The sequence below is a fragment of the Balaenoptera acutorostrata genome, chromosome 6 (genome assembly GCF_949987535.1).
Source record: "Balaenoptera acutorostrata chromosome 6, mBalAcu1.1, whole genome shotgun sequence".
Taxonomy (NCBI): domain Eukaryota; kingdom Metazoa; phylum Chordata; class Mammalia; order Artiodactyla; family Balaenopteridae; genus Balaenoptera; species Balaenoptera acutorostrata.
Window position 1 is genome coordinate 73533117 of NC_080069.1, and position 26674 is coordinate 73559790.

The 26674-nt window shown below is 40.0% G+C and overlaps 1 protein-coding gene across 4 annotated transcripts in view; it reads right to left on the reverse strand.

Annotated features, from left to right (window-relative positions):
• The window catches only part of KANK1 (KN motif and ankyrin repeat domains 1), a 195762-nt gene that overhangs the window by 123430 nt on the left and 45658 nt on the right, over window positions 1-26674 (reverse strand). For 3 of the 4 annotated variants that reach the window (XM_057548529.1, XM_057548530.1, XM_057548527.1), the window contains exon 2: window positions 2349-2473. The exons of the other annotated variant lie outside the window; for it this stretch is intronic. The gene's annotated coding sequence lies outside the window, so the exon portion shown is untranslated. The remainder of the gene's footprint in view (window positions 1-2348; window positions 2474-26674) is intronic. 4 annotated transcript variants of the gene reach the window in all.

Below are 26674 nucleotides of genomic sequence, written 5' to 3' on the forward strand. Positions count from 1 at the left end.
CCAACTCTGCTTCCTCCTCCCAGGCGGCATCCCTCTTCGCTCCTTCCTTTTCTGGTACATTTCTACACCTCGGTATCTACACCTGCACCTCTTCAGTCTATCGTTATATGTCACGAAGTATCAAGAGTAAGGATTTACAGTCGGAAGGCCTAGAGTACACACTCAGCTCTGCCGGTGACCATTTCCATGACCTCAAGTGAACAAGTCACTTAATTCCTCCAAGTCAGTTTCCTCCTCTGTAAAAAGAGGTTAATGGTACCTGCTCCACACCTCCCTCACAGTTATGCTGTGAGGATCAAGCGAGATAATGCATGTGAAAGTGCTCTGTGAGCTTATAAAGCTCTTTAACACTTTAGTTATTCCTGTTACTACTCTCCCCTCAGTATCCTGACCTTGCATCATCAACAGAGACAGGGATGGTTATTCGTGACCTTCAGGCTGCTCACAGTGTTAACATACAATAACACAATGTCAGCACCTGTAGTTTCTACTGTGAATTATTAATTTGGTAATAATCATATTTAATTTAAAACAAGTATAGTTGACCCTTGAACAACACGGGAGTTAGGGGTGCCAACCCTCCACACAGTCAAAAATCTATAGTCGGCCCTCCATCCATGTCTGGCTTCCTCAGTATCCAGGGTTCCACATCCACAGATTCAACCAGCCACAGATCGTGTAGTACTGTAGTATTTACTACTGAAAAAAAATCTGTGCATAAGTGGACCCGCGCAGTTCAAACCCATGTGGTTCAAGGGTCAACTGCATATAAGCTATGGTTTTTTAATTATGTGAGCATGGACTTCTGGAAGACAACAGCAGTAGCCAACAATTACTGAGTACATACCAGGAGTCATGCACTTGTTCTAGAATACTTTACATCAACTATCACCTAGCACCACCACAGGAAAGGGCTTTATTATTATTTCCATTTTATTGATGGGGAAACTGAGGCAGAGCAGTACTGCCATGATTTGAACCCAGGCATCTACCTCTAGAGCCCATGCTCTTATCCATTGTCCTACAGTTCCTTTAGTGACAAAGGGAGGTCTACAGTGGAGACAGAGAAACCAGTCAGGAGGTTATGGCTCTAGAGGGTTAGAGGCAAGAAGATGGACCTGACCAAGGACACCTGGACTCTTTTAAGAACACAAACAAAATTATTCAATTGCCAACTACCAATGTCGTTGAAGGCTTAGGGTCATCAGGCACTTCCATATTCTGCTAGTGGGAATATAAACTGGTACAAACTTTCGAGAAGGCAATTAGCAGAATGCATCAAACACTGAAGGATACATTCCCACACTGTGGCTGACTCAGCAATGCCACTCGCAGCAATCTGCCCTAGAGAGATAATCATGGATGTGCACAAAAGATGTTATTACAATGTTGTTTCTAAAACTAAATCACGAAAAACAAATAAATGTCCAACAAAAGGAAATGGGGTAGAGAAACCATTGCATACCCACATAAGTGAACACCATATAGTCATGTAAAATGATGCTTCAGGAAAAAAGGTATAAGCACATTGTCAAGGAAAAGAAGTATGTAAAAAAGCCTGTTGGTATGGGTTTTGGCATCTGACTGGTTCAAGTTCTGAGTGGGTTTACCAGCTATGTGAGCATGGGCAAGTTATTTAATTTTTCTGAGCTTCAATTTTCTTGTGTACAGATGGGGATAAGAAAGCACCAACCTCATAGAGTTGTGAGAATTAATAAATTAATGTATGTAAAGGGGTTGGTACAGAGCTGGTACAGAGCCTGGCATGGAGCAAGCATGTGATAAATGTTTCTCATTTGCAAAAATATAGCACGTTAACACATACAACACACACACCCCATTACAAATATTTGTAAAAACAAATATTATAAATAATGCAGTAAAATTTTAACACTGGTTATCTCTGGAAGTGAAATAACACATTTTTTTCTTTTAAATTCCCTGTATTTTCTAAATTTTCTTTACTTGAATAAAGCCAGCAATATATTAATACTTAAGTATCTTCATTTTTTCAAGTAGACTTAATAATAAATACTCCTTTCAATTTATTAAGTTTCTCTAGTATAATCCAGTCTATGCATCTTGTGTTTAAGGAAATGGGGTACTTTTATTGATTTAATCTGAAGAGTAATACATTTCTCCCTTTATTCTTCAAACAGCTTGCTCATATTTCATTATATAAAAGTCTTTTCTGCACTCATATATTTGAAGATTAAGAGCACTCTGAAGTGATTATTAGAGCATAAAAGGTAGAAGAAAAGAACAGATTAATGTCTCTTAAAAAGCAAAGTTAAAGAAGAAAAGCATGACAACTTCAAGACAGTTATATGGAAAAAAGTATACCTTACCTAAGTATGTAAGGCCAGAAATTACTGCAATAAATATCTCAACTCCATGGACAATTTCCTAGTGTGGTCAAAAGACAGAAGTAATTCAATAGCTCAGCAGTCCATCCAGTACAGTGACAATCATTCTGAAAGAAAAAAAGAGTCTCATTGAGGGAAATGTGATGGGGCAATACTCCTTTCCAACCAGAGAGGGGGAATCAATTACTACAGACAGCTATGCAGTTTATTATGGTTAAGTCATTCTCCGGTTGGGGGTGGAAGGTGCAGGCCAGAATAAAAAAGAACCTGGGATATCATGCAAACGTGAGTCTCCTTTGCTTTAGGTAAAAGTTAGTCATTAGCTCTAGGGTATCTCACCACCAGTTCAAAGAAAAGGGCTGGTTCCTCACATCCTTTCACCTTCACTTCCATTACTGCTCTCCATGTATCCATCAATATGTACATAAGTCAGCTCATGAATACCATCAATTTTTATATTTGGTATCTTTGTCATTTCAGAATCAGACAAGCCCATAAGAAATACATGGCCTTTCTCTGAAAACTAGCTCCACTGAGGATTTTCTTTGTGAGTGGCAGTTTTCCTGGATTAAAACTTTGGGATTGTTTTCACGTCAGCCTTCTCCATCATTGCCCATTCCAACATCAGTCCACTGCCACTTTCCCTTGAATGTCCGTCCTACTGCTCTCTACTTTTTTTTTTCACTCCTATTTCTCCACTAGTACCAAATTCTCTGGTACCCCCACCTGTGTACAACAGCAGCCTCTAACCTGGCCTCTCTCTGCAGAACACTACCCATCCAATTGCTTTCATTCCATTACCTGGGTAACCTTGGATAGTCCCCTATCTCCTGGGTCTCAGTTTTCTTAACTGTAAAATCAAGAACTGATTTCAATGTTCTCCATCCTCATTGCGCTTTGAAGTCAGATGTGTTGAATCCTGGCCCAGTCACTCTAAAAACTCAGACAAATTATATTTCCTCAGAGCTCATTTATTATACATAAAATGCGAGTGATATCATCTACCTCTAAGGTTGCTGTAAGAATAAGAACTATAAGATCTTGCACCTGACATACAGCATGTACACCAAATATCAGTCATTCCCACCCCACCATACAGGATACCTCCAACTCTGAAGTTCTTTGTTCTTCTCATCTCCAAATCTAGCATTCTCCTATATCCATATCCACAGTGGTAATACATTTCTCTTCCATTAAATGTAAACGTCTTTGCTGACTTTCAGGCTCTTCCATAATCTGGCTCTACTTTATCTTATCTTCCTCCGGCTTCCAACAAACACCTTCTGTCTTAGTCAGGTACGTCTTATTATGTTCCAAAGAACACATACTCCTACACCCTGATTTTGCAACTATCATTCCCCGTGCAAGATACAGCTTTTCTTATCCCCTCTGTCAAGGCCTATCTCGAGTTCACAGACTCGGCGATCCCACCTTCCAGATAATTTAACTCTCACACAGTGTCTCAATGGTACTGGCCATTTTTTCGAGTTAACTGAGCTTAGCTCTCCAGCTGGAAAGCGACTATTCTGATTATTTTAAGTTAGTTTGTCATTTTGGCACGGACTACATCAAAGTTTTTACGAACCTGGTATTTTTTGCATCAGCTCTACAAATGCTCTTTGAAATTTATAAGCCTTTGAGCCTTGAACCAAGATTCCGTTGTTAACTCCACTATTTTTGTTTGTGTGGAGAGGCTCACACAAGGAGCTTATTCCATCATCAATAACTAGGCCATTCATAGACAATCCAGGGGCCTTCTCCTAGAGCGAGAGATGACTTCTAAGTATCTCCAATGTCTGTAGATTTTGAGTCAAAGCCAACACATTCTAATTCCAAAAACCATTTTATGACCAAACTCCAAGCAGCAGCAGGAATGACTCACAGTAAGGAAAGACTGGCTGCTAGACTTTTACCTCAAAAAAGATGACGGTTGAACCACTAGGACTAAGCAAAGGTTCTAAGGGGAGTTAGTAGAAGACACAGTGAAGGTTCAGGGAGATGGAGGAAGAAGAACCAATGAAGGAGACAGAGAGTGGTTACAGAGGCAGGAGGATAACCGTGGGGGTGGAGAGGCACACCAACCCAAAGAAAGATAAAGGGCTTCAAGCGCTGTGGATGGGAACTAACAAGATGTCACTGGATATAACGATTAGTAAGGAGGTCACTGGTGACCCCTGAGGACAATTTTCCATAGGGCTGGTCCAGGATGTGGACTGCAGGGGATTGAAAAGAAGCCAGGAGGGCAAATGGAGACAAGCAGAAACTTTCCTGTTAAGAATTGTGGTTATCAAGCCAAAGGGTTTATGCTGGTCATTCTCTACCCTGAAGTTTACTTACCAGCCTGATAAAAACTCTCACTATTATTTCCTTGCTCCTTGCCTTTCCATATGCACAGAGCTTGACTACTGAAAATAATTTAATGGAAACCCTTCCAACCTCTCTCTCCTGACACCACCCTTGTGTGCCTGGTTTTGGTTCTCTAAGAGAACTTGCGGAACCATTCAACAGCTATATGCTATCAAGTCTGAACATCTAAATTACATTTTCCTGCTCTAGGTAAATAACAGTTATTTATTTAAAAAAGAAAAAGAAAATAGACACTAAAATGTATCCTATCAACAGAGCAAAAATCCAGATTCAGGTCAGATACCATATTACTACCTTTGGGTAACCTACATAATAGATCCGAACTGTCAAAAGATAACTTTAAATGCTTTTTCTTCCTTCAAAGTCGTGCTTGTTCTTTACCAAAAGTTTACAACAATCCAATATGAATAAAGAAAAAAATTATAAGCATCATTAGCATTTTTGACTTTTCCTTCTACTTTGGTTTGCATCACACATTCATAGACATAATAAACAAATGTGTAAGCATATGTAATTTTTACTAAAAGTGAATTCTAGGCATTATTTGTAACCTACTTTTCCCATTTATTTTTATTTTGATGAAAGTGTTGTGTCACTTATTAGCCTTTTATGCCTTTATTTTTAATGAATGTACAATAATCAATTTTAATAAACCCCCCTGAAGCATTTAAGTCACTTCCAATTTTTGATTATGCAGATAAAGCTGAGATGGATATCCTCAAACACACCATTAAGTATTTGCTAGGGATAAAGTCATGGGTCAAACGTATGAAAAAAATATGCATTTGATATTGTTGACAGCTTGTCCTAATGGATGTTTCACCCAATTTGTGCTCTAGTGGTACATGAGTGGTATATAAGTGGTACACTTCTCCATATTCCCTCTAAAACTGGGTGGTATTAATTTTTAAATTATCCTATCTTATAGATTCCAAAAGTTCACTTTTATTAGCATATCTCTGAGGTTGAACATTTTTTTTACTTTTCTGCACTTATTGTATATGCCCTTTGTTTCTCTGCTACAGTGTTCATATTATTCATTTGAGCATCTCTTCATCTATGAAGGATATTATTAACTTGGTACCCTAATAATGCAAAGAAGATGGTATACTAATTGGGAACCTTCGGCTATCAGGAACAAAACCAACCAATTCCAGCCTATTAGAGCCAGAAAGGATCTCTACCACAAGGATACAGAGGCATCCTTATATAAGGATACTATGTATGAACTTTGACATGTGTTGCAAATAGTTCCAATTTTTAATTTTATCTCTAAAATGGAAATACCACTACTTCACTGGTCTACTTCGAGGATTAAAGAAAATACAGGTAAAGTCATGAATGGAAGTAATTATTGTTAAAGCAAGCAAAAACTCAAAAAACAAACAAAAAATGCTGTTTCTTACTAAGTACTTACTAAGGTGCCTTATTCTTTTGATCCTTACAATGAGCCCATTAGGCAGGTGTTATCAGTCCTCTTTTACAGATGAGATGTAATAGGCATGCATAGTTAGTAAACTAACAATTAGATTTTTATTTTACAAATGAGCTCTGCATTGATCCTAAAAAAGGCTTGGTAACAGAATTATTCTCAGCTGTGTTTTTAGTAACATCTCTTTCTTAAAAGTCACCCCAGGGACTACTCCAGCCCTTGCACCAACAGTAAACCAGGTTACTAGCTTCTGCACCATCTATTCTTTTAAATTTCACATTAGTGACCTCTCTTCTTCTCCCTCCTCTATGATGTGCCTTTACTATTAAGTCCATTCTGGCAACAAGATACACATTTCTGTTTAGGAACCAAGGCCACTTCATCAGTCACTATTAACTGAACCCCGTGACAGACACTTTACTTTCTAACATTCCAAATACCCTTAAAGGAGCTTCAGCTGCTTATACGAAGTGATGTCTGTAGTAACAGCATACACCCGAACCTATGCTTTTGTCAGGGGTGAAGCAGCACTGTGCTGTATAAATATTTTATGCACAGCTTGTACTGAAATTCTAGATGAAGAGGCATTCACAGTTCCTACATAATATGCTGATTGCCCAAGACCACATATTTTTTATTAATGCTTTGTGCAAGCTTTGCCATCTTCTATAACATTCCCCTTGATTTAATCCTAAATATATACTTCCAAAATGTTTTTATTTTTTAATACATTAGTTGTGCTGTGGCCAAGGCAGCATCCAAAACAATGGCAAAAGGAAGGTAGCTGATCATTGCAACTGGATGCACTCACAATTAGTCTAGTCGCTGAGAATTCTGAGGGCAAAAGTGCATGTATGTGAGCCAGGTAGGTAAGTTTCTCGGCAGGAATATTAGCAGAACTAAATTATCCACTTCCAGAAAAGGGAAAAGGAAATCTTTCCCCCATACTTTCATAAATTCAATAAGATTTATAGAAATGCTTAAGAATTTGAAGGCTACTCTTCTGGAGTAAGCAGGTTTACAAACTGGCTTTGGAAACATCCAAACAACAAATGCCTCAAACTCCTGCCAGTCAGGGGCAGGTACAGCCACCCATAAATCAGCAGCCACGAGGAAGAGAAGATGATGCCTCAAAGCGGGGCTCTGCCCGCAGGCGACCGCTGCTGGGTGACCGCACAGGGGGCGGAGCCTTGCACACCGCCTGCTGCAGCCAGCGCTTGGAGAGTTTCTGGCTAGGAGGCTTCCTCGATGTTTTCTCTCTGGACTCTCCTCATCCACGTGGGGAGAGGGCTCTGGCTTCCCTGCTTCAGGGAGGCTGTGGTTGGGCTTCCTTAAGGAGGAAAGGGTTTGAGAAGAGAGAAACACCCTCCCACCCCCACCCCCCTTCATACTAAGAGGAGATTCTTAGAGGACAGTGAGTGTGAGACTCAGAGCAGCTGAAGGCCATACCTGTTCCCTGACAGCACCCCCCAGATGTGTGCCAGAGCCCCAAGAGAAAGGCCAGATGCTGAGCTTGGTCTCCTGGCTATGACAAAGCATCCTCCCCAGCCTCAAACATGGCCCAGAAGCAGCAGGGACCGGTGTGAACAGATGACCCAGGGCGCTTTCCTGCCCTCGTGACATGTAGTCAGAGTCTGGAACCTTGGCATGACCCCCTGGGAGAGTGGTGTAGGAAAGAGATCCAAGCCTGACCAAGGTTACTTTCCTGCCACCCCAGGGGAGCAGAAGCTTACGGTCAAAACTAATTTGATTCAGGAAAATGCACTATTTCTTGCACTCCTGAGTTTGTGGACTCACAGTCATTCCCAATTCAAATGAACCACTGAGCGAACAAATGAAGAAAGAAGGGTTAAGATCTAGTAACCTACATATTTTTCTGACAAAATTAGTTTCACTTCATTGGTTTCTATCAGTGGGTCAGAATGTCATTCCGAATAAAGAAAGCTTTTAGAGCAGAGATTCATGAGGCTTTTGCGTCATGCAGGCATTTCCCCAGGAACACCCAGCCTCGCTCATCACCACTGCTATTTAAAGGGTCTGCACTAACAGAGACAGGGGTCTCCGGAGGCATCTGAGGCTGATAGCCACGAGGCCTCATGGAGTGGAGTCACTTTGGAAAATTCACCACAATTCATGACCCTGATTCAGTCTGGCCCAAAGTTTTTCAGGTCTAACATCCAGATTTTCTTGGAGCCAAAGATGATTACTCCCCCAGAGTGGGGCTAATGCATAAACACACAGCAGCATGTTAATGGTATATGCATGGGGGATGGCTTTTGTCCCCTCTATGCAAACTACTCCCTTCTTTGGAATTTTCTGAGCCAGCCACAGGGTCAGAGGTGGGCCTCCCCTGCCGCCTCTCAGCGCACACACATCTCGCCCACCATGGCTCACTGGACCACTTAAAGACCTCAGATCCAGGCTGGGCAAATCTGTCCTCCTCTGGGGCTTAGAAATGGGGGCTGAGGAGCAGCCAGCCAGGCTCTGGATGCAGGTGCACTTGGGAACAGCTCCGCGGACAGAGCTGGTCTGCAGCAGAAAGGTACAGATAAAGCTGAGGGCAGCAGGGCCAACACACCCAGTCTTTCCAATTCCTTGTGCTTTCCCGTTTTTGATTCTAGGTTGTCTCTGAGGATCCTGGATTCTCTGGAGTACTTCAGTATCCTGACAAAATGCTCCTTAAGTTGGTTTTATTCCTTGCAGTCAAAGATTCCCAACTGTGAGCTTCCCTGGTGGCACAGTGGTTGAGAATCTGCCTGCCAATGCAGGGGACACGGGTTCGAGCCCTGGTCTGGGAAGATACCACATGCCGCGGAGCAACTGGGCCCGTGAGCCACAACTACTGAGCCTGTGCGTCTGGAGCCTGTCCTCCGCAACAAGAGAGGCCGCGGTAGCGAGAGGCCCGCGCACCGCGATGAAGAGTGGCCCCCGCTCGCCACAACTAGAGAAAGCCCTCGCACAGAAACGAAGACCCAACACAGCCAAAAATAAATAAATAAATAAACTACATTCCTTTAAAAAAAAAAAAAAAAAAAAGATTCCCAACTGAATACCATTCTTTCCCTGTTACCATGTTATCAAGCTAATAACGGGGTGTGCTGGGTGAGCGCTGAATCAGCCCAGAGGGAAGTAGACCCGGGGTGGGGTGTGGAGCGGGGAAGGACTTCCCCCCGAGACTATGTACAGCACAGTCCAGGCCCTCAACTAGAAACAGCTCCCCACTGACTAGACTCTCTCGGCCCTCCATTTCTGTGTGCCTCCCTGCCAAACTTTGCCTCACTGAAACCCATTCTCCTAGGCTTGCACGCTGAATACTCTACCTGAATATATTAAAAAATACATATCCAAACCTGTGTATAGTCAATTTCTCCTCCTACTTTCAGCTGCGGACATTTTATTAAATCAAGACATAATAGTAAAACTCCGAGAGTTATGAATGTGCTCTGCTCTCAGTGCCCACCCCTTGCATTTTAAGATATCAAGCCTATGCAAGCCCAAGTAGCTTGGGTCAACATTTCAAATAAAAGTTAAATATGACACATAGGTAGGAGAAAACGGTTGTCAGAATATTATGTTTTCTGACAGAGAACTGGTAGGGTCTGGAATAATTTCTCCTATAAACATGCAAGCACAAGTTCTTGAAATGGTAAAGAATGGTCCTACTTGGCAATGGGTATTTTATTTTCAATCGTCACCCTTGATTTTTCCTTAAGAACTTGCATTGCTCTTGTGACAATGTATAAATCTAGCTGTTTATGGATGCATTTTTTAAATCAACAATGAGATATACTCAAACTGTGACACAATCCTAGGGAAAAAAATAAAATAGATATGTATATTAAATTTTTAAAATATTGTATAGAGGGCTCAAGAAAAATGCTTGTCTCTTTTAGGATTAATCAATCAGAAATGAAATATCTGACTAACTGCTATCCGTGTAAACTATATCGTTAATATACGTAATTGTTTACCCTCCACTGTTTGGCACAGGCAAAAAAAAACCCAAAAAGTTACACTTGAGAGACTGCATATGGAATAAGGAGCATTCAGTCACCCAAAGCAACTTCCTTACTTGGTATCTAGATACATAAAGTAGGAAGAATATTTCCACTTAAAGCAAAGAGAGCAAAAGTTTGATTTTTTTTTTTTTAAATGATCAGATCAGAAAGTTATTTCCTCTCTGATGGGGTTACCACTTGGCTCAGTTCTGCCCTTTCAACAGTAAGCCCCAGGATGGAAAGCTCTATACCCTCTAGCACTTCTCTCTCGTCTTTTAGTTCTCTGTGGAGGAAGGGACCACATCTGGGGGTGACCTGGGGATGAGGTGGCAGCAAGTCCCCCCTCGCTGGGACTCTGAGCAAGGGAAGGGTGTGTGAGCAGGTAGCCATCAGCAGTCTGCTCTTAGTCAGCTGCTCTGAAGGATGCCGTATTACCTTCAGTGTGCCCTTAACCCCAAAGTTTAAATGTGAATCATCTTTACTTTCCTGGAAAATTATAAGAGAAGGTACCATCTTAACAAACCACCTATGCCTCTTGCCTAAAACGAGCGGTTCTCAAATGTTAGCATAAATGGCAGTCCCTTTGGGGGCTTATTAAAGTATAGATTGCTGGCTCCACCTCAGAGTTTCTGATTCAGTAGGTCTGGAGCGGGACAGCTGCTGCTGAACCGGGGGATGACAATTTGAGAACCACTGCGTTAAACAAACAGAAGTGAGTTGGAAGGGGACACAAGCTCTTTAGGAGATGATACAACCATGTACAATATCAACAGTTGTTTACCAAGCACCTTACCTTAGATACAGGGAATACAATACTTTACAAGAAAAAAGAAGTCCTTCCTCCCCTTCTCCCGACATGCCTTAAGTAAAACAGCTGTTCCAGGAAGAAGCACCAAGTTTAGCAGGAAGCTTTCTATTTCTCAAACACAAACTGCATGCCCTATGAGCCAACGCACAGCTCCCAAAATGAAACAGAATATCAACTCTCTCATCAAAGAACCAAAGCAAATGGATGAGACTGAGATTACAATTAGAAGATGTTAAGTACCAATAAAGTATGAGGAACATCCTAACGGCACACACATGACTGGGGTGAGGACTGAATGCAAGAGACCTCATGGAAAGCCACCTTCGTGCCTGGCATAGCACAGGCAGCCCAAGTACTAGTTCCTCTTCCATCTCCTGACCTACCTTCTCTCTATACCTTGAAAAGTCAGGTTCTGAGGGCCCGCTAAGGTCATCTGTGCTGGGGCCGCTAGGGAGGCTGCCCCACTGCTTCCTGCCTGAGGTGCATCACCTCAGCAACCCCAAGCATTTAAACTATACAAACAATTATGGAAAGACTACATGAAGCCAGTGGTTCTCAAACTTTATAGAGTGCATCGCAAGTATGAGGGGGGCCTTTTAAAAACACAAAATGCAGGATTCCCACCTCCAGGGATTAATTCATGAGGTCTGGGGTAAACCCTAAAGGCTAAAAATTTAAGTATCTAACAAGCTCTCAGATGATGCGAACGATGCTGGTTCAGGATCATACTTTGAGAACCATTTGTTAAACTTATTCCTTGCTATTAACTAGAATACTATCTTACCCAATTAATTTATTATATAAAAACAGAAGTCTCTTCTTACATAAAGGACTAAGAATATAGATTCTGTCATCAATCATGTGACATCTCAGGCAAGTACTGTAGTAACTCGTGCTTTAACTTTCCATATGTAAATTGAGACTACCTACATCCATAGTATTGTAAATCTGATTGAAAGTTATTAATATGTAATTTTAAAGATGTTACCAAGTATCAGCTGTTGCCTTGTCTTTTATAATACTGCTGACTGCTTTAACTGAAACAGTTTGTAACGTTTAAGTATCTGATATCCCACATTCACCAGAAAAGATAGGAGAAATCTTTATCCGTGAAAAAAGATAAAGCCTAGCAAATGTGAGCCTTCTCAAAATTCACAATACTCTGATAAGATGCTTTTGATTCTTCCTCATGAAAAAAAAAGTTTTTTTTCAACCAAGTTCCACTATGTGTATAATGACAGAGCAAATATACACAGGTTTCAAATTTTTAAAATATATATGCTTAAAAAAAGAGAGTACATTCAATAAAGAATTACAAAATATAAAGGCTTCCTCCTGTCTAGAAAAGGATGGTACAGGTGTTCATTTCAATACTAACAATCACATAAATGCCAGACTGCAATCTTGGGAGGAAAGCGCAGGAATCGAGGCCCATTTCCCCAGAGTGACCCAGTCAACTGGGTCAGGCAGTAGAGTACGCCAAGGAAATGTTCTCTCAAACCTCATTAATTATCAGAGCCCAGGCTCTGGTATTTCAGCACGGACAGCTGGCGCCCTGCCCACTCACCCTCCTGCTGCTCCTTAGCCTTTATGGGATGTTACAGGCATAGATCTTCTGTTACCTTTCCCAAGAGAGGAGTGGGTCTGAGGTGGGCCTTTCAAGTATTTGCAGCCCAAGGACCAAGGCAAGATGCTGCTGGTGACGCATCAGTGATTCATACTTCTGTAGGATAAGATGACTCTCTCACTATGAAGACAAACCAGGTTACCCTGGCAAACATCCTGGTAGCACAGAGCACAAGTGGATGGGCACAGCCCCATTAATCTCCCTGCCTGACCCCTATAGGCAACTCCTAGCTTTCTACTCTGAGCCTCTAATTAAAGCTAACTGAAATGACGAAGCTAACTGAAATTCCAAGTTCTTCCATACATAGACCCAAAGGTAAACTGGAAAGAACATTGCTTGGCGAATTTAGGACTTAATTTTATGAGACAAGAAGCTGAAGAACAAAATCTGAATCTTTACTAGATACTTATTAAGCATTTTCCTATAAAATTTTCCATATTTCTTTTTCCCTGAAGAATCCATGCACTGCCTTTTAAACAAAATTATTTCCATTTAATTAATCTCTATGTGTCTTAAGTTTCTCAGCTGAGACTCTGCTCCAATGGCATTTTGGCATCCATTCAAAAAAGAATTGTGGGGCTTCCCTGGTGGCGCAGCGGTTGAGAATCTGCCTGCCAATGCAGGGGACACGGGTTCGAGCCCTGGTCTGGGAAGATCCCACATGCCACGGAGCAACTAGGCCCGTGAGCCACAACTACTGAGCCTGCGCGTCTGGAGCCTGTGCTCCGCAACAAGAGAGGCCGCGATAGTGAGAGGCCCGCGCACCGTGATGAAGAGTGGCCCCCACTTGCCACAACTAGAGAAAGCCCTCGCACAGAAACGAAGACCCAACACAGCCAAAAATAAATTAATTAATTAATATAAATAAATAAATAAATAAATGTTGTTGACTGAGACCCACAGTAAGAAATACGTTTCACATTAAAAAAAAAAAAAAAAAAAAGAATTGTGTTAAGTCTCTAAATGTAAAATTACATGAGATTATAAGTGCCCAGGGACCAGAGAACATATCTTGGTCATTGTTTCTTGTTTAAAATGTGTTCTTATAAATATTTTTTTTATTTAAAAGCAAATCATAGCTATTTCCTTACCTGTTTTTTTTTTTTAAGCAACCTACTTTGTTTAACAACTTGTGATCTCATTTGCTAAATTTTAAGCAATGCATTCCCAACTAAGCCTTTTTATTTTATATTTTTCCACTGTAAGTGTTCAGAATTTTCATTTAAGTAGGGCTCCAACATTACAACCAACCCATTAACACGTGTTGCCAAAGGAAAACTATGTAACTTCTGCAATGCCACAACCTCTAGCAATTGTCAACAATCCCTCTGGGTGAAGCTTTTCTCTGGCTCTGGTGTGTACATAGCTGTATCAAGTGTCACTGTTTGCCTTGGTAACAATGCCTTTTCTTGTGGAGAAGACACATGACACCACCCTGTCACGCAAAACACCCTGCAGCAGAGTTGGTCTGGGATGGAGTCCCACAGCTGGGTGGAGAAGCCCAGAACCATCCATCCCGCCCTGGGGCTAGGTCCACAGGCAGACAGGCACTCACACACCACCATGGGAGGGGAAATATTTCCATTTTGAAAAGAAAGCAATTTGGTAAAATGCATCAAGGGTCTTTAGTGTGGTTCCAGTTATTTTACTCACATATATACACACACACACACATTAGTAATTTCTGACCCATTCATTTTGCTTCTACTAATATACGCTAAGGAAGCAATGTTCAAGAAAATCCCACGGATTTAGGCACAAATACATTCATTGCCCTACTACTGTAACAGCAAAAAGTCAGAAACTTAAATTATTGTTAAACTATTATGCAGACATTAAACATATTTACAAAGTCTCATGAAAGACTAATACAAGGAGTCTTAAATAACTATTAAATTTACACATATATATTGACTATATCCCCAAAACTTCCAAAAAACAAATGTTCAAATGCTTAGTATATCTGAAAATTAATATAAGTTAACGGAGGCAGATGGTTTTAAAAAGGAAAGTCTCTAATGCTCAGTTTCTATAATAAATAGTGTGAAGCAGGATGTGTCCAGATTTTATCAACAGCATTAAGAAAATTATTTCTGCCTTTTATGATGATGAAAGTTCCTCTAACAGATTAACTTTCTAATCAGAGTACCTCAGGGACAAGGTCTAGGTCACAGATTAGGTTTCTAGGGACCTGAGTCTTGATTTCTTTCCATATCACAGGCTGTACACCCAGCTGGGCCCACTGGGTAACAGTGCAGCCAGATAGTGAAACTCAGTTATCCCAAAACTGTTAACCATGATAGGAAAACAAGCCAAGGCTTCATATTCAGGGCATGCCAAAGATATCATATTGTCATGGTAATGAAGATACAGTACAAATTTTTAAAATTAAGTCTAAGTTAACTTTACAGAGATCCATCTTTCCCAAATGCCCATATACACACACGTATATTTATAGATATATAAGTATATATATGAAAAGCAAGCAAGGATAGACCATACTCTAAGCATATTACAACAAAACCATCACAGAAATAAATAACAGGCATTTAAACAAAAACTCAATACATGAAGAAAAAAACTATTCTCCCAAATAACTATTGTTTCAAAGAAATATAAATCCTAATATGAGACTGTTTTGAAAATAGCAAAATGAATTAGAATTGGAAAGGCATAAAATGAATAAAAACAGAAACCCTAATTATCAAATCTTACGGGATCTGGTCAAGGCGAGCACAGAGATAAATGCAAACCCTAAGTAACCAAAATAAGTGGACTACAGCTCCAAATGAGCAAAAACACTCATTTGTTTAAAAAAAATTATGACAAAACAAAATACTTCAGCAACAATGAATGCATTAAACAACAGAAAAAACAGAAATGGTAAATCCAAAGCTTGCTTAAAAATCCAATCAAGAGATAAATCTCTTGTAAGTCTACGTAAAAGTGAATACAATTAGAAACAAGATAAGTACTGTGACATTCTGAGTGGATGTAAGTAAGACAACGCTTTTCAAAATGCAGTGGACATAAGGGAGGCGCAACAGGAGGACTGGCAGAGAGTGCCTCAAACAGTTGCAAACGCTTGGTGTCAGGCAGACTGAGAAGAGATCTCTGCCCCGCCAGCCTCCCAACACCCCACAGTGCAGTCGATCCAGGATGGAGCACCACAGCTGGGTAGGGGAGCACTTGGAACCATCTGTCCCTCCCCCAGAGGTAGGTCTACAGGGAGACAGGCACTCACACACTGCCATGGCAGTGGACAATGGTCTCATTTTTAAAAAAATCAGTTGGGGGCTTCCCTGGTGGCGCAGTGGTTGAGAATCTGCCTGCCAGTGCAGGGGACAAGGGTTCGAACCCTGGTCTGAGAAGATCCCACATGCCGCGGAGCAACTAAGCCTGTGCGCCACAACTACTGAGCCTGTGCGCCACAACTACTGAGCCTGCGCGTCTGGAGCCTGTGCCCCGCAACAAGAGAGGCCACGACAGTGAAAGGCCCGCACACCGCGATGAAGAGTGGCCCCCGCTCGCCGCAACTAGAGAAAGCCCTCGCACAGAAACGAAGACCCAACACAGCCAAAAATAAATAAATAAATAAATTTATTTAAAAAAAAAATCTGTTGGGCAAAATGTATCAAGGGCTTTGAAAGCAGTAAAAGTTTTAAAAATAAATGTTTCTAACTTCTGACCCTATAATTTTGCTTCTAATAATACACACTAAGAAACTGTTTAAAAATAAAACCACCCACAGATTTAGGCACAAATACATTCACTGCCCCACTATTATAACAGCAAAGCATCAGAAACTTAAACTATTATTAAATTATTATAGACTTTAACGTATTTATGAAAATATTATTATGAGGAAATGCTTCATTTATAATGTTACATGAAAATGGGAATGAAGTTGAAGAGATTATACAAAAATATGTACAAATGACTGGAAGGAAAATACATCAACATTTTAATAGTGTTTGTCCTTGATCTAAAAATAGTCTTGAGAGACTGATTTTTAAAACCTCTTAGGCTTAAATGTGGTGAAAATGAATAAGATAATGCATGTTAAAATGCTTATCACCATACTTGGCATAGAGTTCGTTCAGAGAAATGCAAGCTATCCTCATACAGGGTCACCTTCTACCTCACAGCTGACTAGTTTGTGACTTTAGTCAAATTGCTTAACTTCTGATCTTCGTTTCCCTCTGCAAAGTGGGAACAATCCTAGTTACCTGATGGGGGCATGAAGATTAAATGAAACAGAGAACACAAAGTGCTGAACTTAGGCATTCAATAAATGTTAGTACTCTTGTCTTCCTCTCTCTTTTTTGGAGACTATAAATTTTGTTTATGCTGGACAGTTCTGACGCAGTTTAAAAAATTAACTCTAAATTCAATAACACTTGGCCACTTAAAAGTTATAAAACATATGCAGAAACATATTCAAATGAGATGGTCTGACTCTGACAAGCTCATGCATTGCTCCAGGTGGCAAACAGGCTTTCAAATGGGGCAACATTGACCTAAAGTTCTGCAAGGAAGGGACCCAGCATGCTGCTTTTCAAAAGAAAAACATTCCCATGCATGTATAAATAGGTTTCACACGCCCAACCATGGCTTCATTTATATGGCACTTTCAAACTAGGACATCCTGCAAAAATGTTCCTTGTTGACCCCAACCTACTCAGAAGGGACTTAGAAGAAATGAGTTGTGCTCTGTAGAAGAAATCTTTAAACTCCTGTCTGCCTGAGGCTGAATGGAAACAATCATGAAACCATTATTTCCCAATCCAAGAACTACAGGTTAATTCTTAAAGATGGAGCTGCTATCATTTTCTCCCCAGTAGTAACTAGACAGGAAAGGTGGATGGATAGGTGGATGGGTGGGGAAGAGCTTTACAGGATTAAATGGTCTCCAGCTCTCTGGTTTACTTAAGTTACAAAAACTTTGCCTAATAGGCCTAGTGTTCTTCAAAAGGATATAGGCATGGATTTGCAAAGGAAAAACAGAGGAAGTCAGATTTGGGTGTCTCTTTTAGACCTACAGGCATACTTGTGTAAAGGTGAGGCCAGTCACCATTCCAGCCTCACCAGGACCCTTTTCATTGAAGCTGTCTGAGCAGCCACACTTGTGCCCAGCGACTCTGTCTCCCACTTGCTCAAGCCACCTGTGGGGAACAGAGTGACTTTCCAGGAGAAGACAAAAATAAGGCTATCAAAGAGATTCACATGAGTTGACCTGACATGATTAGGTGAACTAGCTAAATGAGAGTCTGACTCTCAGGAATTTGAATTAAGCATAGAGAATAAGCAGTTACCAGTGAGGACATCTGCTGAAAGGATATTAGGAAGTGGGAGGGGAGCCATGAAAAGCCAGAGCTGGGTACAAGCCCAGATCATGAGGGGGCCAAAAGTAGGAATGAGAAGAAATAAGTATATGGTGTACCTTTTTAGATATTACTTAATATAAAGCCATCAAGGTTATCAATGCATTTTAAAACACTGCTTTTCATCTTTCTTATTTTAACATTGCTATTATGTGTGTTTTATATCATCAGCATAAAACAATCTGAGCAAAAACAATGCATCCTCAATATAGACATGCATAAGTATATAATTTATAAATAAGTGTCTATTTGGAGGACATGTGCTCAAACAATTTTGTATGAATGGGGAATTCTAATCAAAAAAAGACTTCTACTCTGACATAGAACGTGCATATTTTATTACATGGGGAGACAGAGGTGAGAAGTCAGGATGCCAAGGAATGAGTAAAGCATACACTGTGTCCTCTAGGGGCTCACCAACCATGATGTATTATAGATAAGAAGAGAACCTGTTATTTTAATCAGGTCTCCAACATATACCTGTTTAGCACCTATGAGTACCCCATACCAGTCTAGGTGTTTTGTATCACTTTCCAGAGATCAAACAAGCTACCAGGGCTGAAATGAATTTGTTAGGTCAGAGTCCCTCAACATTTCTGGACCACAGACTAATTTGAGATTCTGATGGGAAAAAAAGCAGTGGGAGTGGGGGGAACCTCTCCCAAACAAAGTACTCATAAACAGATAATTCTGGATTCAATTTCACTGATACTTCTCACCTAAAGCCCAAGGATTAGACACTGGTGGTTCTACTTCCCATTTGAAAATATAGAAATATATGTATAATCAAGCAATCCTAAAATGAAAGATTATATGTTTCAACAATGCACATAGCACTTATGAGGTTTATTCATACACTTACCTTTTCAATAACATCATATTATTAGTGGTAATGAGAGATGTCCCATCAGAAATGAAACAGCATGTTTATTCTCAAACACAATGCATGGAACTGACACAGACAGAATATCACTCCAGTTACACAATGGCTATTCAGAACTCTCAGTTAATGGAATATTCACAGTTTAAGACTGAACACAATGCACAAAGAATAGAAACACAGACAAAGTTGCTATATTAGGGGCATGGATAACAGAAGTAGTTTCCTGGCAACAGAGACTTCAGTGAGGGCTATATATAAAATAAACAAACAGGAGCTTCCCTGGTGGTGCAGTGGTTGAGAATCTGCCTGCCAATGCAGGGGACACGGGTTTGAGCCCTGGTCTGGGAGGATCCCACATGCCGCGGAGCAACTAGACCCGTGGGCCACAACTACTGAGCCTGCGCGTCTGGAGCCTGTGCTCCGCAGCAAGACAGGCCGCGACAGTGAGAGGCCCGCGCACTGTGATGAAGAGTGGCCCCCACTTGCCACAACTAGAGAAAGCCCTCGCACAGAAACGAAGACCCAACACAGCCAAAAAATAAAAAATAAAAATAAAAAAAATTTTAAAAAAATAAAATTAGTTTCTATTAATGGTCAATAAATAAAGTCTGACAAAATATTTCAATTTGCTTTAAATGGTTTTATACAACAGAGCTATACTATACAGACTTGTTTCATTTTTTTCTCTTAAACAACCAAAAAAGTACTTGCTGTAATCCCTTTTACATGTGATTAGAAATTACCTGAAATTGTAGCATCTGGCTGTCAGAATGATTTGAGAATCAATGAATCTCACTTTCCCCATTTGTAAGATATGAATAACAGTACTTATTTTGCAAAGATAAGAAGTACACCTTTTCAAGGAAAAAAATGTTCCTCTACGCCAGTTCAGCCTATATTTCACAAATATTGTCTTGCATTCATTCAAGAAATATTTAGTGAGTTGCAACTATGAGTCAAACATTAAGAAGACAAAAGTAAACAAAATCAGTCCCCATTTCTCCTATGATGAAGCTTATTCACTCCTTCATCCATTAGAAAGATCTAGGCTGAAAGTTCCATTAGCTGATAGTGACAGCTAATATTTGTATAGAATTTTAGATTATAAAGTACCATCCTATATATCATCTCATGTAATCTTCATGATAACTCTTTGAGAAGAATTGATAATCAATAATTATTCATCACATTTTACAGGTTAAGAAACTAAGGCTTAGGAGTTCAAGTGGCTTACCCCAGCAGTGCAGCTGGAATCCGCTGCCCTGATGGTATCAAAACACTACCTCATCTCACTGGAGTTAGGCTTTGGGTGATGAGGATAAAACATGTGCTAAATCGTTTTAAGCTCTCTATTAGGAACATGATCTAGAGCAACTTTTTACCTGTTCCCATCCTCTCCAGAAGCAGAAGTAACCAGCTCTGGTAGTGTGTAGAAAATGTAATTCACTTAGTTTGGAAAAGCCTGACTTATCTAAGTTATTAAAAATGGTTAATTTGCCAGCAGTTACCAGCCATGGAGACTCAGGACTGAGTTGCAGCCTGAAGTACATCTTCCTTCACTGATTAATTTCTACAGTCCTGTGAGTCTGTGTGTGACTTGTTTTACTGCAATATTTGCTTTATTGTGGTGGTCTGGAACTGAACCTGCAATATGTCTGAGATATGCCTCTGTGTGTGTGTGTGTGTGTGTGTATTTGTTTTTATTTTTGAATTATCAAATCAGTATTCTTTTAACCTTATTCACATATTTACCCTTTCTATTGCATCTTCCTGCAACTTTCTGCTTCCATCTGTGATCATTTTCCTTCTGCCCAAAGAACTCCCTTTACTTTTTTATTTTCTCTACAGTCCTTTTTGATTGCAGAAATCTTCTGCAATATTTTCCTTACAGATTCTTAACAATTAGTTTGCTACAACAGTATGACTGACATGATAAGACTGAAACATCACCTCTCTAGATAAAATAATCATCTGGTCCTATGTAAAAACTCTCATGGTATTTTTGAAGGGATCTCAGATCATGATCCAACATATAACCCACTGCCAAAATCCCTTCTACAACATCTGACTTGGGGGTGAGTAATCCAACTTCTTTAATATGTCCAGTTCTACTTGGTAAGACAATTTGGCAATAAGTATCCAAAGTCTTTAAAAAAAAAAAAAAAAAAAAAAAGGCTAACTTTGACCCAGCTATTCCACTTCTGGGAATTTGTCCTAAGGAAATAACCTGACAAGCCACACAGTGATGAGAATCTCTCAAAGATGTTTCTTGTCCATGGGCTTCCCTGGTGGCGCAGTGGTTGAGAATCTGCCTGCTAATGCAGGGGACACGGGTTCGAGCCCTGGTCTGGGAAGATCCCACATGCCACGGAGCAACTGGGCCCGTGAGCCACAACTACTGAGCCTGCGCGTCTGGAGCCTGTGCTCCACAACAAGAGAGGTCGCGATAGCGAGAGGCACGCACACCGCGATGAAGAGTGGCCCCCACTTGCCGCAACTAGAGAAAGCCCTCGCACAGAAACGAAGACCCAACACAACCAAAAATAAATAAATTAATTAATTAATTAATTAAAAAAAAAAAAAAAAGATGTCTCTTGTCCATTTACCTCCCTGGTTTGCCCTCTGAAAATGTGGAGCTCAGAACTGAACGCAAGCCCTCAGAGGCAGCCCAACCAAGGCAGAAAACAATGGGATGATTATCTCCTTTGTTCTGACAGCTGTGACATTAATGCTGTTGGAGATGGCCAACAATGTCAAATGGCTGGCTAAAATCTTAAATTTCTTTAACAAGAGCTGCTATTGACCCAGGTCTCTCCAATCCACAGGCACACAACTTTTTTCCCTCCTATCCCAGGTATCAGAAAGTTGCATTCAGTAGAGCTTAGTTGTATATTTGTTCATGTTGTCTTCAGCTTTTGGGAGCCTTTTTCTATCCTGATTTCTGACATCCCGTTGCTTAGCTTCCCTCCCAACACTGGAACAGACATACATTTGATACACCTTTCTTTATCAAAGATCACTTTCTCAAACCAGAACACCATGTCATTTTGGAAGGGCTATTCAAACCATTTTATTTTATAAGACTTTGAAATATTTTTATATTAAAACAAAATGGGTAAAATATGAAATACAAAGTGGATTCATCTTTGTGAAAAGACATGAAAAAAGAGAGGAGGAGCTCTTTCAAGGAAAAGAGCTAAATTTAAAGCCTAGCCCACAAAAGTAGAAAAATAAACAAGTAAAACTAAAACTGTGCTGGAAAGTCATGAAACAGGGAACCAGCCAAAGAGAAAGCAACAGAGGGGCTAAGAACTTAAGCTGAATAAGTCAAGTAATTGGATAAATGATTGAATTATCTTAATGGAACAAGGACGTTAAATTTTAAAATCCCTCTTTGGATCAATGGAGTAATGAAAAAACAGCTATTAAAAAGGAAAAACTGGGCTTCCCTGGTGGCGCAGTGGTTGAGAATCTGCCTGCCAATGCAGGGGACACGGGTTCGAGCCCCGGTCTGGGAAGATCCCACATGCCGCGGAGCAACTGGGCCCGTGAGCCACAATTACTGAGCCTGCGCGTCTGGAGCCTGTGCTCCGCAACAAGAGAGGCCGCGGTAGTGAGAGGCCCGCGCACCGCGATGAAGAGTGGCCCCCACTTGCCGCAACTAGAGAAAGCCCTCGCACAGAAACGAAGACCCAACACAGCCATAAATAAATAAAATAAATAAATAAAATTAAAAAAGAAAAAACCCTGGCTCCATTGTTTAAAAAAAAAAAAAAAGGAAAAACTTACAGTCACTGTGTCTAATTTATTTCATTCTCCAAACCTTAGTTTTCTAAGTATCTTTTTATACTTCATGGCACCTTAATAATTATACTATTACTTTAAAGTGATCTTGGGTATACATTTATATTTTATCTTATCAAAGAGACCAAAGTGAAGTAAGCATGAAATACCATGTAAGGTGAATAACACTGGTGCAACTGACTATTTCTACCCCTTGCATTCTTATTCAGATCACTCAACATATTCAGAATCCTTTATTTTTCTTGCAAAAAGAAAATGAATATGGTAGTGCAATTTATGAGAATGACAGCTAACATCACAGATTACTTACTAAGCACTCTACAACTACATGAAGTTGATAATATAATTATACCTACTTCACTGATGTGGAAACAGACTTCGTGGTTAAATGGTATTGTTAGGGTCACATTTAGTAACTGGCAGCGCTGGGACTCTAAAACTGGCCTGGCTGACCCTAGAGACTAAGACTCAACCCACACTCAATCGGAGGAGCGCACAATTAAGACATTAAGGTTCCCATATGCTTTGCTGGGAATGACTAAATGCACACTGAACTTCTCTCTCTGCAGCAGATACATACATACATACATGCACAAACAAGAGAATTTTTATACGGGCAATACACATTCTTAATTTAAAAATAAGAAAATCAAACAAGATAAGCTAAATAATAAGTTCTAATAGGTCTCAAGATTTTTTTGAGGTTCATTGTGAGAAGTGGCTCCAAAATTTCCACTCCTCCTTAAAATAAAACTTAAAAAAATGCTTCTGTATTCAGTTACAACTTGTTGGTTTCTCCCTCCAAACTAAGCCAAAAAAGACTCCAGAGCAAGAAGAAATAAGAATTGCAACCTAGCCACCCCCTTCCCGCCATCAACTTTGAAGTAATATTTTCCTTAGAGTAGAAAGATTAAAAAGTAGTTTTCTTAAGTATAGCTCTGAAAAAGTTTAATGATTACTTTAAATATGACCAGTGATATTTGTCTACACACAAATTAGTGATGTTATTATAGCAACATGAAGGTTAAAAGTTTTGTTTTGTTTTTTTAGAAGGGGTTGTCAGCATCTTTTATCACCACTAAAAGGTAATTTTAGCATTTCAAAGGAATTTTTTCCTCATTGTATTCTGAGAAACTCATTTTCAAAAACTGTTATGCACTGGGAACCCACAGATCTTGTTAAATCAAATATTTTATATTCCAGTACAAGTCTGGACGCATCAAATCTGAAAGAATTTCTGAAGGCTTTCCAAACCAGCCTATGTGATTTAATTTCCAGCCAAATAGGAATCTTAAACTTTTGGGGTTATTGCAGCTAATTCTCAGTCACTGCAAGGAAAGGAGAAATCCAGCAAAGCTTCTGGCACCAAAACATCCCAGAGTAAGGACAATCCCCATAATATACAAATTAGAATATTTTATCTAATTGGTTTTGGAATCCTGATTTATGTTTATTCATTTGACTCATTTAATTTAGCAGTGTGGGCCATTATGTCATACACCTAGCACAATGGGAGCGTTCAATCATTGCAGAGTTCACAACGTGTGCATCTGGCATATCTAAGTTATGCGTTGTCATGACATGGTATTGGCAGGAGGAGAGGCAGATGACCTACCGCTTTCCCAAGAGTGGGAATGACTCCAGGAGTCACTGTACCACTCCTGACCCTGGTGGACATCAGGATACCACTCTGCTTTGGGTTGTGGATATAGTCTGAGACTAGGAAATGGCCTTCTCAGGGACAAGCTACTGGCCCATCTAATTTCATTAGCATTATCACTGTCCCCATACCAGTGATTCTCAAAGTGTGGTCCCCAGATCATCAGCGGCAGCATCACCTGGGAACTTGTCTCAGACGAGTCCCAGACCTCTTGAATCAGACAGTCTAGGGATGGGGCCCAGCAATCTGAGTTCCAATACAGTCCTTAGGAGATACAGATGAGCATTGAAGTTTGAGAACCATTGCTATAAACGATATCTTTAAAGTGATCATTCACTGAGACCACCATTACACTTGGGTTTAATTTCCATTATACCCATTAAGAGTAATTTACTGATCTTCCAATATTCCTATAAAATAAATTCAAATGGAGGGAAGCTTTGAATTTACCAGAAGTTCAGCGTAAGAGTGATGAATGGGAAATTTAGCAATTTGCTTCTATTTTTTTCTTATGTGGTCTCTGGAACAAAATCACAATAGTTTATAAGAAAATATTTCATTACATTGCTCAAATTTACTCGATTCCCTATATTACTCTGGTTCCAACTCCCAACTGCAGCCTAAAACAAACTTGACACTGAATCCAGAATTGCATGCAGCTGAAGAGCAAGGACCTGAAAGGGCCTCAGTTCGTCTGAACTGTCACTTCCCACCTGGGTGCTCTTGGAAAACTCACTTAGTTGCTTTAAGCCTCAGTTTCCCCAAATGTAAAATGAAAATTATAGTACAACCTTCATCACAGGGAAGCAGTGAGAATCAAAGATGTTTAAAGCATATTGCCTGGCACAATGCAGCTCTCAACGCATGATAGTAATTTTATCATTATTAGCTAACAGAACTATTCAATTTTAAATACTTCTGAACATGCTTAAGTCTCTAGAAAGAAGAGGATGTAAACATCTAAATCACTTTCTATAGATAAACACCTGATAAGTGATTTTTTAAAATAAAGATGATAAAATTACAACAGCATTTCACTCCTAACAAAGGATCCCATGGTAGAAAAACAGCTCATTCTGCAATAAAAGGAGTGTATACAATATCTAAACGCAAATACCCTGATCAAGAGAAAACCTTTCAAAATATTTTCTTTTGAGATCCCTAAGCTGTTATAGGGAAAAAAGCCAAGGCATAGTACAGGCTTGAGCAGATTAGTTAAGAATGAATTAAAGAAATTACATTTTTGGCAAGGCTAAAGTAGAAGGCAGGCAAAATTCCAAGTTTCTGCTGGTTCATTCAAATGAGTACTCCCCTTCCTTTTTGCAGCTGATAACTTAATATTAAAACACATTTTATATTATAATTAAAAGACCAATAATCCATGTCAAAAGAAATGTTACCTAAGCATCTTTTAAATATGTTCTGGGATGACATGAACATCATTACCAATTATTATTTAACAAACAATGATGATGCCTTTATCTTCATACAGACCTGGGTTTGAGTCCTGTCTCAGCTATTCACCAGCTAATTGACCTTGGGCAAGTCCCTGAGCTTCCTAATTGATCTTCCTGTCTCTGCTTTTGTCCTCTTCCTGTCAATTCTCCTACAGCAGTCAAAGGATCCTAATCTGTTCCTGAAGCAGGCTAAAACCCCTTCCTACCTCAGGGCCTTTGCATATGTTATTCCTACCTCAGAGCATCCACTCCCAACCTCTGCCCAGCCAATTCCATTAGGAATGCCTTATCAGCATAGGCTAGATTAAATTCTCCCCTTATATGCTCCCTTTACTTATTTTTTGGTAACTCTTCTCACAGTTATAACTTCATTGTTCTTTTGTAATTTTCTATTTAATGTCAGTCTATCTGTGCAAGCAGGGATTGTGTCTGCTCACTGCTGTATTTCTAGCACCGAGCACAAGTGAGAGTGATCATTATAAACAGTTCTCTGGGCATTGTTTCAACAAACCAGAGTGACCATCTACTTTTATAGAGTTAAGAGGTAAACACACTTTTGGATCAGTTGGGTTTTCAGACATGCAATATTGTCAGATAAGAAAGTAAATTCTTTCAATATCTTTCTGGTTTCCAAAAGCAGCATCAAGTAAAAGGTGAGAAACAACTTTGGATCTTCTGCACTTAAAGAGACAGCTAACTTCAGATTCAAGAAGGAATTCTGGGAATCATGCTGATAATACCAAATAATCTAGAATACTGGATCTGGTATTAAATGCCATCAGGGGTAAGGACTATATCTCCCATCTAGTCAATCTGGAGGGAAACAGGTAAATCTGTCTGTTTTCCTTTTGTCTCCGTGGTCTGCCTTCATGCTTCTCCCCTTATCTT